Genomic DNA, 18,850 nt, shown 5'->3' with positions numbered 1-18,850 from the left:
CTTCTTAAGGTTACTGAAAATAGGTGAGGCGTAAAAGAGAGTAGATATCAGATGGGAGAGGGCGATAGTAGCTCTGGAGGAAGGTGTAAGAAATGGTTTAATACGGTAAAGAGAACCTATTTTTTTGTTAACAGTTTTAATGATGTTATTGATGTGTTGATCAAAAGTGAGATTGTTATCAATGGTTATTCCTAGCAGTTTAGTTGTTGTGTCAGGAGTAATGACAGTGGTATCATTAGACAAGATGTTGAAATTTAAAGGGGAGGTTCGACTGGTGGCAGTGAAAAGGAGAAGTTTAGTTTTTTTAGCATTGAGGAGAAGGTAACGTCTAGTAAACCAAGTTTCTACAGTGTTGAAGGTAGTTTGAGTTAGAGAGTAGCTCTGAAGAGGTAGATGCTGAACAAATAATAGTAGAGTCGTCAGCATATTGGATGCAGGTAGCCTAAGGGATTACAGTGTTAAGATCGTTTATGTAAAGGGAGAAGAGAAGAGGCCCAAGAATGGAGCCCTGTGGGACTCCAATAGAAACAGGTAGTAAGGAGGAGATATGGTTGTCCCAAAGAACAGCTTGTTGTCTGTTACTTAGATAAGAAGTAAACCATTTTATAGCCAGGTTGTCAAATGACAGGGATTCAAGGATGTGAATAAGGGAAGAGTGGTTTACCATGTCAAAAGCTTCAGAAAGGTCAATGAAAAGGGCAGAGGTGACAAGGTTAGAGTTACGAGAGTTGTTGATGGTATCAACAAAGGAAAGGAGAGCAGTTGAGGTGCTATGGTGTGGTCTGAAGCCATGTTGGCAGTTAGCTATAATGTTATGTAAAGAGAGATACTGTACAAGTTGCTGATGAATACATTTTTCCATTATCTTAGCTAGAGGTGAGAGAAGAGCAATGGGTCTAAAGTTAGTGTAGTCGATAGAGTTACCACCTTTATGTAGTGGGATGATATGAGAGACTTTCCATATATCAGGTATGGTTCCCTCTTGGATAGTCCTATTTGTGAGTATAGATATAGGGTATGAAATCTGTTTAGCAGCCTTTTGAAGAAAGAGAGAAGGGAGATTGTCAGCAGAGGGGGTGCAGGGTTTGAGTTTGAGAATAAGCTTATAGATGAAAGAGGTAGAGATGGGCTGTAGAGTGAAATTGTGTGGGGAGTCAAGTTTATTTGGAGGGTAGAAGTTATTAGTGTTAAGTTGTTTAGCAAGAGATTGAATGGTTTCTATGAAAAAGGAGTTAAAAGCATTTGCAGTATGGTTAGGGGTATCTGGGTCAGCGTTTAGAGGGGAGGGAGTTTTAGTTGTTCCAGGTGAAAGTAGTTTGTTGATTGAAGACCAGAATTGTTTGGGATTGTTGAAATGGTTTTGTTGTAGTTCACAGTAGTAGTTCTTTTTGTCAGAGATTATAGATTTTTTTGTGAGGTTTCTAAGTTTACAAAAATGAAGAAAGTCAGAGTTGATTCTGTGGTGTCTCCATTTGGCCCAAACTTTATTCTTAGAATGAATTAAATTCTTTGTTTCCTTTGAGAGCCAAGGGGCTATTTTAGATGTTATTCTAATAGAACGTTCAGGGGCATGTTTATCCAGAATAGAAAGGAAGGTCGAGTTGAAGAGAGATACTGCTTCATTAAGAGGAAGTGATTTCAAGAGGTTCCAGTTGCATGTTTTGAGTTCATTTTGAAATAGGTCAGTTTGAAAGTGTTTGGTAGAGCGTATTGTTTTAGTGATGGGGAAGTTTTGATAGTCAGTCTTTTCTCTAGAGATATAGGTAAGGCAGTGGTCAATGAGGTCATCTGGCATAGTTCCTACTTTATATGAGACATTGGCTTTGTTTATCAGTATCCAGTCTAAGATACTCTGTTTCTTACTAGGTTTATTAAGCCTTGTTGTATTGGTAATGGATTGAGTAAAACCATGTAGATTTATATGATAGGAGGGATTTTCATTATTAATTGTATTCCAGTTTATATTAAAGTCACCCAGAATAATAGTTTCTTGTGGGTAGTTAGTAGAAACCCAACAGAGAAAGTCTTCTAAGATTGGAATATTGTTGCCTGGTGATATATACATGCATATGATGTAAAGGGCTTTTTGAGCATTTAATTGAAGTTTAGCAATGATTGCTTCTGCTCTAACATCCTGTGTTGGACAGGTCAGGATGGTGGAGATGCTAAGATGATTCTTGAAAAGAATTGCCACTCCACCACCTTTACGTTTAGAATGATCAAGCCTAAGTAGATTATAGCCCTGGGGTATAATCTCAGTGTCTTTGGTGGCTGGCTTAAGCCAAGTTTCTGAGAGGCACAAAATGTCAAAGTGGTGAGTATCTAAAAGGGCATGTAAGTAGGGTACTTTGTTATTTACACTTCGTATATTTAGATGTCCTATGAGTAGGGTGTTATTGGAGTTTGGCTTAGATACTTTAGGGGAGGAATAAGTAGGGCCAGGGTTGGGGTGAATGTCACCATCTTGTAGGGTAGGAGTATTAGGTCTTGATAAGAAGTTGCTTTTAAGAAAGGTTAATTGTTTAATTTTTTTATTTGAGGGTAAGGCATAGGTAAGGTGAGAGCCTATGGAATTGGGGAAGGTGATAGCTGGGGGTGGAGGTAGAATTTAAGAAAGTGGTAAGAGAAGTGTGGATAATAGATGTATGTTTACCTATGTAGTCTGGATGTTTTTTAAGAGGGTGTTCATAGGAAGTAAGAAAGTAAGAAGAATAAAGGGTGGTAGACAATAATGCTAAGAATATCAACATGGTGGGTAAGTGTGGAGACATATGTGAGTTAAGGAAGTTATATAGAATAGTAGGAAAAGAAAAAGGGAAGGATAGGTGGAAAAAAATGGTATAAGGCACGAAGGAATGAGTTATGTAGGGGTAAGAAATGAGAATATAAAGAGGTGGTAAAGGTGGAGAGAGTGGAGGTTTAAGGAAGGTATTTTAATTCTGGAATACGAGAGAAGTTAGTAATAAGAGATTAGTTTGGTTTAGTAATAGAGGAGGAGGGAGGAGGAAGGAGTGTATGTAGAGGGGAGGGGTTTGGTGTTTAGCGGGAAATAGTAGGATAGGTTGTAAGGGTGAAGGGTGTGTCTAGTGAAGTATAAGGTTAGGACCACTGGGGGTGGGTGGGATATGGGGGTAGGGAGGGGAGCGAAGCGGGCTATACAGAATCCAGAGAGGAAGGAAAAAGTAACAGAAAAGGCTGGCAGATAGGAGCTTTGAGCTTGGTAGCATAGGGGGGAGAGGGTTACAGGGCACTACAAAGGAGGTGAGGGATGGGAGAGAGAAGGGTAAGATATGAAGAATAAGGTAGGGGAATAAGCCAGTACTATAAGTCTAGATGTGGACAGAGTGACGCCTAGTGGGCATAGGGCAGAGGTACAAAGAGGAGTCACAAAGGTTCAGGGGCAGAAAAAGCGTATACTACTGGGAGGGGAGTACACACTAAGTAAAACACAAGGTTGGAGAAAGGAACAGTAAAACAGAGTAAGGGGGTGGGGGGGTAGCTGCTGCTGGCAAGCTTAGCTGGGAGCTAACAGAACTTCACCAGATAAAAATGGTAATAGGCTACAATCAATTAAGTAGACATACTCCTTTTGAATCTTGAGGTAGTGTGTTTGAAGCAGAGTGAAAAGGTCCAGGGTTTTCCAAGGGTAAGAGTCAGTAAGTACCCTCGTAGAGTAGTAGCAGTTTTCAACCCAGGCAAACAGACACTGGATAGAGGCAGGAGAATTAGTCCTTTTGAATCTTGAGGTAGTGTGTTTGAAGCAGAGTGAAAAGGTCCAGGGTTTTCCAAGGGTAAGAGTCAGTAAGTACCCTCGTAGAGTAGTAGCAGTTTTCAACCCAGGCAAACAGACACTGGATAGAGGCAGGAGAATTAGCTATTACTAGCTAGGAGGGCACAGCCACAGACGCACAGCAGCAGCAAGGATGGTAAAGTTAAAGAATAATGCTATACAATTAATACAATCTATCATACATAAAAAATCAGCAGAGATAGAATGTAACTAAAAATGTAGAGACATGCATTATAGGCATAAAAGAAGTTGAGTAAAAGGTAAAATGATGCTATACAATTCTGAGACTCTATCACACCTAAAAAGAAAAAAAATCAGCAGAGCTGAAATATAAAATTTTGCAAGAAAAAAGTGGTTTGGAAAGGGGATAAAGTGGAAGCCTTGTGATTTCATTAATATTGTTGGACCAAGTAAGTAGAGAGAGAGAAACAATAAGTAGTAGAAGGGAGTGAGGTTGAGGAAAGGGAAGAAAAGTAAAGGAGGGTCAAGACAGTATAGAGAGAAAGGGTTAAGCAGTGGTGGTAGAGGGGGGTAGACTAGTAGTAGTGGAAGAGATAACATAAGGTTTGAGTAGAGAAAGGCTCAAAACTGCTGATGAGGGATACGTGCTAGTGTTCAAGAGAAAGTAAATTAGTGTTAGGAGGGACTGTTGTAAAGTAAAATAGCAATAGTTAGGCAGGGTAAGGATAATAGTTATCTCACTGCTAGGATGTCAGATGCAGATAGCAGTACAAAGCAATATCACTCTGCAGGCCACAGATGCTGTGCAATACAAGCCTAGTTTATGTAATGCTCAAGTACTATGCCTGGAATCACTTATGCAACAGACTTAACCTGTGGCATGTGATAAGTACTATGATCTATAGTGTGTAAGACTAGAGAGGTAGGGCGTTCTAATCTCACTCTAGGCTACTTGGTGTGTGTGTGTGTGTGTGTGTGTGTGTGTGTGTGTGTGTGTGTGTGTGTGTATGTGTGTACCCCTGCAAATCGACTGCCATGCCCTCATGGGCTATCCACCTGCAATGGTTATTACATTTTTGGCCCTGTAACGTACTGCTGGCTTCCAAACTGCCCTCTTCTACAAGGCCTGCTGATGTCATCCACCTTAAGACTACCAGCTGATAGTATAGCATCAGACTTAAGCCATAATGCATGTGGTAAGTACTGTATGTTATAGTGTGTAAGACAATATAATTAGGGGTTCTAATCCCACTACAGGCTACTTGGTGTGCATGTGTGTGTGTCCTCCAGCAAACCAACTGCTATGCCATCATGGGCTATCCATCTGCAATGATTATGCACTTTTTGGTCCTGTAACTTGCTGCTGCTTTCCAAACTGCCCTCTTCTACAAGGCCTGCTGATGTCATCTACCTTAAGACTACCATCTGACAATGTAGTGTTAGACTTTAAGCTGTGGCTCGTGTGATAAATGCTGGAAGCTATAGCATGTAACACTAAATAGATAGGGGTTCTAATTTCACTCCAAGCTACATTGTGTCTGTGTACACCTGCAAAACAAATGACATGTACTCATGGGCTATCCACATGCAATGGTTATGCACTTTTGGCCCTGTAATTTGCTGCTGGTTTCCAAACTCTCCTCTTCTACAAGTTCTGCTGATGTCATCGACCTTAAGACTACCAGCTGACAGTGTAATATCAGGCTTAAGCCATTGCACTTGCAATAAGTACTGTGAGCTATAGTGTGTAAGACTAGATAGGTAGGGGTTCTAATCTTCCCTCTAGGCTAATTGATGCATATGTCCATAAGGCATTAATATGATTAACTTGGTAACCTAGAAATAGGTAGGGTTTTGCTGTATTTTATTTGTAGTGTGTGTGATGTGGTCCCCCAAAGGACTGACCACAACAAGGCCTGCTGATGTCATCAAGCGTATTATGTCCTGAACTAATAGTACTAGCACACATGAGGTGTGTTGTGTGAATCACATGCTGTGATATGTAGTGTGTACCATTACATACTATATGTACTCATCTACATATAGCCAACCTGCACTTTGTGTGTGCCTTGGTGTGTCCTGTACTAAATGACTGAAATTGGTTTTAGCCTCAATGCAGCCATGTATGTGTGTGAGCCTGTTAGAGTATTTTACATCATGTTATGAAACCATAGGATGTTTCAACTTTACTAGCATAATGGCCATATAGCCCTCAGATTCATAGAAATCTTTATACCCATAGTTACAGGATCAGCACATATTGCCCCAGTCCAAGAGGGACACAGGCAGATGCCCTGTGTTGAGATGATGCTCATCCAGCCAATCATATAGATATCATGTACTGAGGTGCACTGAGGTGCTTTGTGTTACATTAAGCAGGTTTCTGTTTCAAGGGTGTGATTAAGTCTGCTAGACAAATCTCTCTCACAAGCATACCGTACTAACATCACATATGAGGTAAATGTCATTACAGTAAGTTATCCATCTACTATTCCTCCTACAGATAGGCAGCATATGCAATCAAGCAGGGTTACACATTGCCCCTTATACAAGGTATAAATCACCTCTGAGTAGTCTAAATTCCACAGACCACAATGACACTGATTGCAGATGATCCCCATTGAACATATACTGAAGGCATAAAGTGTCCTTGTGAGGGACCATACTAATGTGTGTAATGCCAGTACTGCTTGGAAAAGTACTTAAACAAATGGCCATTGCACTCAGACATTGGCATGCTGAGAGAAGACTAATTGAAAGTTATGAGTATGTCACTTACAGGTGACTGTGGCCTCAGCTATGCCATATGATTCCTGCCATACCACTGTAGAGGCATGGTGATCTGAGGCACATTAGGTGTAAACCTGTGTGAACAGGTCTGTGTGCCCAGTTCGTTCATCCCTGAGTATGTGCATCACATGTTGTGGCTGATGAGCTACTTACCAGGTACATAGAGCTAAATAATGGAAATGATACTACATATATATTTGCATGGAGTTTATGGCCATTAGTATGTCAACAGGCATGTGTTTGCAATACCCTCTTACAGGACAGTGACATACCACAGAGATTCTACGAGTGTTCACAATTTGCAGGCATCGGACAACATTGTAGGCCACAGTCAGTCAGTAGTCACATGTATTGTGATTGAATGGATTCAAAGCAGTAGAGGGCCCATGACTGCAGCCTGTTGAGCACTGCTGCTTACAAATCAGCTATCGGAGGCAGATGTCCGTATGTTGCTTATGTGTGCCAACACTGGGCCACTTAGTGACCCATACAATGGCAGTATCATGGATGTCTAAGTGGGTGCTTTGTAAATATTGCCTGAGTGGAGGATATAGTCAGATAGCTTGGCTCAGTCTAGGGGGTTCCACGCCCTGATGTTCCCTCACCCAGGTCCTTGGTGACTGACTTGGAAATGTTCACCATGTGTAAGTGTCATGCTCCCCCTGTCACACATCCAAACTGTGTACAGTCATCTGTGTGTAGAACACATATATGTATGCTGATAAGCTCCATAGTGATTGCCCCTATGGGCATACAGATATGGATACTTAGACAAAGAAGTGTACAGTTATGTTGGTTAGTGGATGTACCACCTCTGTGCAAGGGTATAACATTTGTCATTGTCCACTCAGCTGGTGTGCAGCCAGTAGCATCAGTATGATTGCAAGGGTTTCCCAATGATGTTAGTAATCCTTGCAGATCACATGTTGGATGCAGGCTGGAATATTAGCATGTGCAATAGATGCTGTGTATCTTTCACTGAGATGCCAGTCATGAACTGCTCTGTAAATATGGAAGTTATGGGACAGGCTGTAAGAATGTTATGTGTCACATGTGGTGGGTACAAGGGAGTGTAGTTGGTGCAGACACTGTGGAAGTACAAGTTAGGTATGACTACAGACCCATCATATGTGGCATCATGACATATGAGGTAAACAATGATCTGGACCTGTCCTTTGAGGCCACACATGTAACTACACTGTGCACTGTGGTTCTGCGTTGTGTGGGTGGCTACATTTGTCACTTACTGTGTCTACTTAACTTCAAAACAACACTATGTGCTTCTTTTAGCTGAGGTGGTAGTGCCTCCATGTTAGGGGGGGGTGGCACCCTCATCCCAACTTTCACCCAGAACTGTCCACCTGTTATTGTATAGCCTGCTAATGGCAGTTGTCCACCAGTCAGGTTTGCTGAGCTATGATGAGCCTGTGCCCCTCCTGTCAAATACAGCTGAGTTCATGCAGTTGTAATGCTGCTGACATAATGCAAGGGTGTAGAGCTCTGCATACTTGCCTGTCCCATTTGAAGGGGAGGTGCAGTCACTCTATGTCAACCGTCCCACAGGAGGTACTAAGTGGCTTTCTTGATATATATATGTCTGCATTGTCTGCAAGGGACGGTACATGCCAGTAGGTATAAGGAGACTGATCTATGACCAGATCCCACCAGGGAGAACCTCTAAAGGGGTGGGGCTGTACTGCTCACCCATATTGGTAAAACACATGATGCAACACATTGGTTCCCTATGTGGGGATGTCATAGCATTGCTGCAGGGAATTGTAGGTAAGGACCTGGTCCATCCTTTGGGCAAGTGAGCAGCAGCCTGACTAACACAGTGCATACATATTACACTTCCGTAATGTGTATGTTTGTGCTCTGTACAGACATCTTGCATGATTCTCTTCTTGCAACATGCTGGAAGTAACTGCAATACTTACTCGCACAGAGAACAACTAGCATAGTTTCATAGTTTCATAGTTTAGTACTAGGCTATCTGCCCTGAGGCATTTGCAAGCCTAGCCCTAGAGATGTGGCTTTCGCCACCCCATGTAGTGGTACTAAGGTGTATAGAATAAATTTAGAACACTGTGCCTTTGTCTAGTAGTGACACATTGAAGACCCCCTTACTTATGAAAATTAGTTTACTGTGCCTCTAAGTAGTGATACAGGGGTGACCCCCCGGGGTAAACCTACGATCTCCCATCCACTCATCAAGATTTCTCTTGAAGAGAGTCAGTGAGGGGTTCTGCCTAACATGGACTGGGATTTTGTTCCAGAGTATGGGAAGCCTCTGAGTTATGAATCTGTCCCTCCAGCATGTTCTATTCATGTTTGTACTGAGGTTTAAATCTTTGGCTCTTGTGGTTCTTATGGATTTTGATTTTTTGAGGTGGAGCATGTCCATCAGTTCCTGGTTGGACATGGCCTTGTATGTCAGGCACAGATCACCTCTGAGCAGGCGGTATGCTACTGAATAGAGCTGGAGTTTCTTTAGCCTGGCAGCATATGACATATGTTGGAAACCCTTGATCCTCTTGGTGAGGTACTTCTGGGGTCTCTCCAGCTGTTGTAAGTGCCAGGTGAGGTACATACCAAATGGGGCATTGTACTCAATCATGGGCCTGATAAGGGAGGAGTACAGGGGCACAATGACCTCCTTTGATCTGGATAGGCTTGTATAGGCCCTAGGGCTGATAGCCTAGTACCAACCTATGAACCTATGGATGTGAACCCCTTCATGATAAGGTGGGCAAGGTAGAAAGTCTTTCTAACCACTTTGGCAATGTGGGTGTCAAATGAAAGGTCACTATCAACTTGGGTCCCCAGGTCTCTGATTACTTTTTCGGTACTCATTGGGTTACTGTCTATGTGATAATTTGTGAGTATTTTGTTTTTCACAAAGGGGATGACTATACATTTCTTGGCATTCAGTTTAAGGCCGTGATTCCGGCACCAGTTGTCCGTTTTGGTGAGGCCTTTCTGTAGGATGTATGTGTCAGCTGGTGTATCGACTATGGCGCCTAGTTTGCAGTCATCTGCCACAACCCTCCCATGTTTGCTTTCACATCTGAGAAGTAAATGCCGAAAAAGAGGGGTCCCAGCACAGAGCCCTGTGGGACACCACTTGTGACTGGCTTTGAGTCTGACATGGCTCCCGCAATCTTGACTTTATGGGTTCTGTTCTTTAGCCAGTTTGCAACCCATCTTGTGACATATGGATTTACTTTTAAGCTGTTTAGCTTTTCTATGATCCCCGAGTGGGGTATTGTGTCGAAGGCTTTAGCCAAGTCCAGGTAGGCTGTATGGACTGCCTTGCCCTCATCAATGGCTCTAGTGGCTGTTTTGAAAAAGTCAACCAGGTTCAAAAGGTAGGATCTGCCTTTTACAAAGCCAAACTGGGTGGGATCAAGTGTCTGTAGGTCCCCAATGTCATTGTTTATGAGTTCCATAATAATTCTTTCCATAGCTTTGCAAACCAGGCTGGTCAAGCTTATGGGGCAGTAGTTCCCAGGGTCTGTAGTGGAGCCTCCCTTGTGGAGTGGTACCACTGTTGCTGTACGCCAGTGTTCAGGTACATATCCTGTAGTAAGGCTAAGGTTAAATAACATTTTTATATGCGGGTTTAGCTCCTCTTGGAGTTCACGTATCACTCAGCCGGGGATACCATCAGGTCCCATAGATGCTGTGTTTTTTGCTTTGTTGAGGGCGGTTCTCACCTGGACATCAGAGATGACAGGGAGGTTACATTCAGCTGGGATGAGTAATTCTTCTTTACGGAGTTGAGGGAGGGGAGAAATTTGCACTGAACCTGTATGCCAGAATGTTGGCAATATCTGTGGGTTTGGTAATTTTTTTGTCGTTGTGTACTAACTCTAAGCATATCTGAGTGTTTCCGCCCAGGTTACTAACATAACTGAAGAATGCCTTGTGGTTATCTTTAGTGTCCTTGGCGATTTTTCTCTCAAAGTTGGCCTTGGATATTTTTATGAGAGAATGTAGCTTTCTACTAGTGCTGATCAGAGATGCCTTTCCTTTATGGGATTTTGCTCTGTCTTGCAGTAGCTTCCTTCTTTTGTTATACAATTTTTTTATGGCTGGGGTCCACCAGACAAGACGCTTTCCTTTGGTGGAGAGGGTCTTGGTTTTATTTGGGATTGCATGAGCCATGCATTCTTGGAGATGTCCATAGAAAGCATTTGTGTAGGATTCAGCATTGTGGGATGTGGTTTCCATTGGCCCTGAGGGCTTATATGATACCATCTTAGTCTTGAGAAGTGTAAAGTCGGCTTTTGAGAAGTTTCTCACTGTAGTCTTTTGTGCTGGGGGTGGAGGTGGTAAATGTATATCCAGAGTGATTAGTTTGTGGTCAGATCTCACCAGTGAGGGCAATACTTCTGGTGTGGAGCATTTTGTCCCCATGTTTGTAATGATCAGGTCAAGTATATTATCCCCCCTTGTGGGAGAGTTGACTAGCTGTTCCATTGCATTTGAGTTTAGGAATTCCAGAAACCTTTGGGCTAGGGTGTTAGGGCTAGAATAGTGCACACAGTCTACATTAGGGTAGTTGAAGTCTCCCAATATGATGGTATTTGGTGAGACATCCATATCTTCCAATGTCTTCAGGAAGGCTGAGTGGGGTTCTTGAGATTGGGAGGGTGGTCTGTAACATGCAACCAGTTGTATAGCAGTTTTGCCTATGGTTGGCTGCACCTGGATGGTCTCCGATGCTTCATGAGTTGCCACTAACCTAGAGGTGTGGGTATCCTTGATGAATATGGACACTCCCCCTCCCTTTGTGGTTCGGCCCGGGTTTTGGGGCCGAAAAGCATGATATGAGGTAAAGCCTGGTAGCGCTGGGTTGCTCTCAGGAGCTTTGAACCAGGTCTCGGTTACAGCGCAGACATCAATGTTCTCCATACTGAGGAGTGCTTCGAGCACCTGCATCTTGAGATTTAGACTTCTGGCATTGAGCAGAATTACCCTTAATTTTTTTTCCATTTTTGTTTTCTAAGGAGGTGGGTTCATCTTTTGAGCCTTGCCTAAAAAAGGCATTATGGGGGTGGCAAGAGCATTAGCCAATATCCAGAAGCCCAGTGGTGACAGGTGCAAGCCATCCCTTGCAAAGCAGCGTGGCTTGTCCAGCATGTCATCCCAAGCAGACAGACATTGGATCCCCCTAGAATGACACCAGTAATTGAGCCAATTATTAAAGCTGATCATCTTGTCTTTGTATTGTGGCATCATTCTTGGTGAGGGCAGGATGCTGCTCAGGGTCAGGGTCATACTAGCCTGGGCTACATAATCAGAGAGCTCCTCAATGTCTCTTTTCATGTAGTCCAAGGAGGTACGTCTTAGGTCATTCACCCCGGCATGGACAGTGACGGAGTCATACTTGTACGTGCTTTTGAGTGACCTGAGTGCATGTGTTATATGGCGGATCCTAGCACCCAATAGGCAGCTTACCGTTACCATCTCCTTGCTCAGCCTGGTAAGTGGGACGTCAGTGTGTCTGACTATAGAGTCACCTATCACTAGTTTATTAGGCATAGTGTTTGGCCTTAAGGGTTGTGATTTATTGAAGTATGTGTTGCATGTGTTATGTTTTGAGGTGGTGGATTTTTGGGTGTCTGCTTTGGGAGTCTCTGTTGTTTTGGTAAGTTTTTTAATAGAGCCTCCGAGTATGTTTTTGTGTTATTATGTGCTTGATTTGCAATTGGGTAGGTCTGTGTGTGACTGGGTTTGTTGTGTGTGTGGTTACCTTCTCCTCCTGTCTGATCTTGCCAGTCCTGAGTTGAGAGAGTTCAGCCTCCAGTTTGGCTATATAGTTACATCTCTCACATGTATTTGTGTTTGTTGGGAGGAGGAGAGGGTTGTCTGTGTATATGAGACAATTATAGCATTGTCTCAAGATTCCCAGATTAACCAGCTGAGCAGGAGAAGATGCTAGCAATCTACCACTCGACATGCTAGAATATTATAAGAGAGTGCTGTGCCTTTAAGGGAGGTGGTTGGGGTGGTAGGTGGATGTAGTGCTACTTGAGTTTGAGAGTGCTTGCTTAGAAGAGTAGCTTAGAGAACAAGTGCTATGCTTATGTAGTGGCAAGTAGTGTCCCCAGATGTCTGAGTTATGTCACCTGAAATGTCACGATAAGTTTTATCATGGATATGAGCATTAACACTATCATACACCTACTGATACTGGACCAAACACTGTTACTTTTAATCAAGGCCACGTCATACCTACCAACTGTAACTGGCAGAGCCCATTGACTGTTGCACTATGCAATGGAAGTCAGATATGTGTCTTACTCCACTAACCGTGGCCTGAAAAGGTGTATGACAATCTTAAGCCAGCAGGCCTTGCTGGAAAATGTGTCTGTCTTGTACAGAGTATTATGTCAGCTGGTGGATAGGCAAGTGTCTGAGTCATATTCTGGGAAGATAGCATCAGGAAACTTATGCTGCAATGATGCCATTTACCAGTGGAGTTCACCATTCTCCATTCACCATTCTCCATTACTGGTGTAACCCATATATCTATACCCTCTCTGCAGTCACAGCCACTGTCATTGACCTTTGACTGAGTACATTAGCAGGTGATTGCATATTGAGAGCTGTCACAGAATCCCATACAGAACCAACAGTTCATAGGTTCATAGGTAGGTACTAGGCTATCAGCCCTGGGACCTATATAAGCCTAGCCAAAAAAGTTCCCTGGCTTTTGCCACCCAAGAAAGTTATTTTCCTGTGTCCCCTGTCTAGCAGAGCCAGAAAAGTGATCCCCAGGGTAAATTTCCTAATTCCTATCCAGTTTGTGAGATTTTTTTAAAGAAGGCTAATGGGGAGCTTTGCTTGACATGAATAGGTAGTCTGTTCCAAAGCATGGAAAGTCTCCGGGACAGGAATCTATCCCTCCAGCATGTTCTGTTTATTGTGGTGGCAAAGTTTAGGTCCCTGGAGCATGTGGCTCAGAGGGATTGGGGTTTCTTTAAGTGTAGCATGTCCAACAGATCTGGGTTTGACATGGCTTTGGATGTTAGGCAGAGATTGCCTCTGAGAAGGCGATAAGCGATTAAGTAAAGCTGGAGTTTTTTGAGACAGTCTGCATATGGCATCTGTATGATGCCAGTAATCCTCCTTGTGAGGTATTTCTGTGGCCTTTTAAGTTGTAGATGTCTTGCAAGGTACATGCCAAATGGGATGTTGTACTCTATAATAGGTCTGATGAGGGATGAGTAGAAAGGAACAATGACCTTTTTTTTTCTGGAGGTGAACCCCTTTGTGATGAGGTGTGCCATGTAGAATGATTTCCTGACTACTGTGGCAATGTGATTATCAAAGGAGAGCCTACTATCCACCTGTGTCCCAAGGTCTCTTATCACACTTTTGCTGTTTAGTAGGCTACCATCTATGTGGTGGTAATTCATGGGTACAGTCTTTTTCCCAAAGGGGATGACAATTCACTTCTTGGCATTGAGCTTGAGGCCGTGACTTTGATACCAAGCATTAGTCTTAGTGAGGCTCCTTTGTAGAATGTCCACATCATTAGATGATTCTATTATGGCACCTAGTTTGCAGCTATCTGCGAACTTCATTAGCCAAAGACCTGGTGTATTAGCCTGGACTTCTGAGAAATAGATGCCAAACAGCAGAGGACCCAGGACTGTCACTGGTCTGAATTTGGATTTAGAGTCAGCTACTTCCACTATGTGGGTTCTGTCAGTGAGCCAGTTGGCCACCCATCTTGTGACATAGGGATTTATGCCCAATCTAGTGAGTTTATTTATAATTCCAGAGTGGGGGATGGTGTCAAAAGCCTTGCCGAGGTCAAGATAGCCTGTTTGCACCTCCTTACTATCAGCCACGGCTCTGGTGACTGTTTCAAAGTCGTCAGTCAGGTTTAGAAGACATGACCTACCTTTCACAAACCCAAACTGAATGGGGTCCAGAGTTTGGAGGTTACCCACATCCTTGTTTATAAGCTCCAAGATGATACGTTCCTTGGCCTTGCAGATCAGACTCATCAGGCTAATGGGGTGGTAGTTCCTGGTTTCCATGGTGGCGCCCGATTTGTGGAGTGGGATAACTGTCGCTGTGTGCCATTCAGTAGGCACAAAGCCTGAAGTTATCCAGGCTGGCCTAAGACACAGTCAGTTGTCCTCTGAGCCACTGACAAAGACTACCTGCCAGTGACTGCACAATACTATCATGTGGGAAATAATCCACCCCTGCAAAATATTGCAGTGTTCACACAATGCACACATTTGAGCCATTGCACATGGAGTTATGGAAACAGAGAGCAATATAACCTTTGACGTTCACTGGTCAGTAAGATGTGGGGATGCATTCAGTGTTGTACAGCAATATACACTTCCTAAATAGTGATAAACTGTTTCTCACGAGTCACATCACATCACTATAGTCTGTTTTACATTTTAAATAATTGGAAAAAAGCACACCAAGGTACCAAAAAATCACCACTAAAAAGTCCAAGGTCCCCAAAGAAGGGAAGTCCAGCCACAAAATGAATAAAAACAGCTTTATTCCAACATACCAAACCACGTTTCTTAAACTCCACAAATATATTTTTGTTTAAAGTACTTCATCAGATGCAGACTGAAGAAAATAAAAATACACAGTTTTTATATTCTCAACAGTTAAAACAATCAATTATCCAATGACTTTTAAGGAAACTTTAACCATTTGACAATAAACATATAGTGACCATGTGAACTCAATAATTTAAATACCAATAAGACTTAAAAAGATCCAAAAAATAGGAACTTAGATATATCCTTTAAGTCAAAACAAACTTTAAAATAGCTAAGCATTAAAACAAATTACCTTAAAATAAAAAAAAAAATAGCTATAACAAATATAAAATATTCCAGCTTGAATGTATAGTAAAGAATTACACACTTGTAAAATTCTCCATCTAGTGATCTTTAAAAAAATGCAATCCAGCATAGGTAAAAACTAATACTAAATCATATATAAAATTAAGTCTTATAAAATCCTTCCTTTTTGAAAAAAGTTCTTTCAAATACATGGTGTGTGTACATAAAAATTGTGTTTAAGAACTTTTAGTATGTAAAACCTAGATGTTAAAAAGGCTAAAAACTCTCAATAAGTATTATTAAATTATTTTTGTAAGGAGTGTGGGCAACTTAATCTAAAGCTTGGCAGCTCTTAATTTGAGCAATGGAGCTATATATATATGCTCTCATTTAAACTTGGTGGTATATTTCTTGAAGAGTGATTTGCCACCATAACTCCCTGTACTCAATTCTCTCCCCCCATAATCCTCCCCATCCAGCCATTTTTGCACTTTCTATAACAAAAAAGAAATAACAGGCATTGCTACATTCTTGTTTATGTTTGACCAAAGCATTAGTCTCTCTTTCAGTCTGTAAATCATAACAGTGTTCATATATTCTTTTCCTGAGCTTAAGCTCAGTCTGTCCAACATAGAAAGCCTTACATTCCTGACATTCTGTCAACTATACTAGACCACTGGATTCACAATTAATAAACTCTTTTCCTACTAAAAATATATTCCTACTTTCCAAGCGTACACTTTCCTTATTCATTATATATCCACACTGTGTGTGGTGCCCACACTTGTATGTACCATTCCTCTTGCTTGCTGTTTTTTTCTGTCCAAGATCATGTTCCATCAAATTTTTCAAACTACATGAATTTTTGTGTATAATTTTCACTTTATCCTTTGATATTCGATCTAAGTCTGTGAAGGCAACAAACTTATTCCATTCCTTGTCAAATACCTTTCTGGTCATATTGGCACTGGTATTGAATTCCAAGACCAGCGCCCTACCAACATTTTCTACATTTTCCTTTGAAGGACTGTCACCTTCCTGAATGTTTACTCCTAATATAGGTTTATACCTGTCCATTCTCCCTCGTGGACTTCATTTTCCACTTGATCAATCAGCCAGTCAGGGTAATTTCTAGCCTTAAACATTTTTTTCAAAAAATCCATTTCCTTCAAAAATTCATCATTATTAGATGTCATTCTACATGACCTGATATATTGTCCCTTAACTATATTTTTATTATAGTGCATGGGATGTGCACCATCAAAGTGTAAATATGAATTGGAGTATGTATTCTTTCTATAAACTTTTGAATTGAATTTGTTATTTTCTTTGTAGATTTCCACGTCTAAATATTTTAATTTGTCTTGACTGACTTTATATGTAAAAATCCAAAAAAATTAATACTCTTATTTTAAAAAGTTATACAATCAAGTATCTCTTCTTTTGGTGCTATCCACAAGATATAGATGTCATCCAAAAACCTGTTATACATTGTCAACTTTGACTACATAGGTAATTTAAAACCTTCTTTTCTTTCTATCTTGCCAAGACTAGGTTTGCATATGTGGATGCACAGGCTGCACCCATTGCCACCCCTTTTATCTGGTGAAAAAATTCACCCTTAAAATAAATGAAATTGTATCTCAATATTTAGTCTGTCTTTTGGTCTGTAAATCATAACGGTGTTCATATATTCTTTTCCTGAGCTTACGCTCAGTCTTTCCAACATAGAAATCCTTACATTCCTAACACTCTGCCAAATATACTAGACCACTGGCTTCACAATTACTAAACTCTTTTCCTACTAAAAATATATTCCTACTTTCCAAGTGTACACTTTCCTTATTCATTATATATTCACAGTGTCTGCAGTGCCCACACATGTATGTACCATTCCTCTTGCTTGTTGTTTTTTTCTGTCCATGGTCATGTTCCATCAAAAATTTTCAAACTACAGGAGTTCCTGTATACAATTTTCACTTTATCCTTTGATATTTTATCTAGGTCTGCGAAGTCAACATACTTATTCCATTCCTTGTCAAATACCTTTCTGGTCACATTGGCACTGGTAATGAATTCCAAGACTAGCACACTACAAAATTTTCTACATTTTCCTTCGAAGGACTGCCACCCTCCTGAATGTTTACTCCTAATATAGGTTTAAACCTGTCCATTCTCCTTCATGGACTTCATTTTACACTTGGTCAATCAGCCAGTTAGGGTAATTTCTAGCTTTAAACATTTTTTTCAAAAAATCCATTTCCTTCAAAAATTCATCATTATTAGATGTCATTCTACATGACCTGATATATTGCCCCCTTAACTATATTTTTATTATAGTGCATGGGATGTGCACTAGCAAAGTGTAAATATGAATTGGAGTATGTATTCTTTCTATAAAATTGAATTTGTTATTTTCTTTGTAGATTTCCATGTCTAAATATTGTAATTTGTCTTGACTGACTTTATATGTAAAATCCAAAAAATAGTTCTCTTATTTAAAAAAACTGTAAAATCAAGTATCTCTTCGTTTGTGGCTATTCACAAGATACAGATGTCATCCAAAAACATTTCATACTTTGTCCAACTTTGACTATATATGGAATTTAAAACCCTCTTTTCTTCCCATCTTGCAAAGACTAGGTTCACATATGTGGGTGTGCAGGCTGCATCCATTGCCACCCCTTTTATCTGGTTAAAAAAATTCACCCTTAAAATAAATAAAATTCTATCTCAATATTAAGTCTGTTAGCTGCATCATAGGTTCATAGGTTCATAGGTTCGTACTAGGCTATCTGCCCTAGGGCATTTATAAGCCTAGCCAGAGTGTGTGTGGCTTTCACCACCCCTTAGGATGAGAATACTACGCCCTTTTAGGGTTTAGTTTACTGCTCCTCTGTCTAGTAGTGACACAGAGATGACCCCCGGGGTAAACCTACGATCTCCCTTCCACTCGTCAAGATTTCTCTTGAATAGAGTCAGTGAGTGGCTCTGCCTAACATGGACTGGGATTCTGTTCCAGAGTGTAGGGAGCCTCTGGGTTATGAATCTGTCCCTCCAGCACGTCCTATTAATTTCTGTGTTGAGGTTTAAGTCTCTTGTTCTCGTGGCTCTGATGGATTTGGATTTTCTGAGGTGGAGCATGTCCATTAAATCCGGATTGGACTTGGCCTTGTACGTCAGGCACAGATCACCTCTGAGTAGGCGGTATGCGACTGAATAGAGCTGGAGTTTTTTCAGTCGGGGAGCATATGACATATGTTTAAGACCCTTTATCCTCACAACTACACATTCATTTTGTGTTAAGGTATTGTCTTCAAAAATAACTTCTTCTAACAGACATAAACCTTCCGGGTGAGGTATACTAGAAAATAAATCAATCACATCTATGGTTAAAAAGGGCATATTCTCTCTAAACAAGTCAAGCTTTAAACATCTTAAAAAGTCTCATGAGTCCCATAAGATATATATT

This window comes from Protopterus annectens, chromosome 1.part1 (assembly GCF_019279795.1).
Source record: "Protopterus annectens isolate FY-2018-M chromosome 1.part1, PAN1.0, whole genome shotgun sequence".
Taxonomy (NCBI): domain Eukaryota; kingdom Metazoa; phylum Chordata; order Ceratodontiformes; family Protopteridae; genus Protopterus; species Protopterus annectens.
This window is presented reverse-complemented; position numbering follows the sequence as displayed.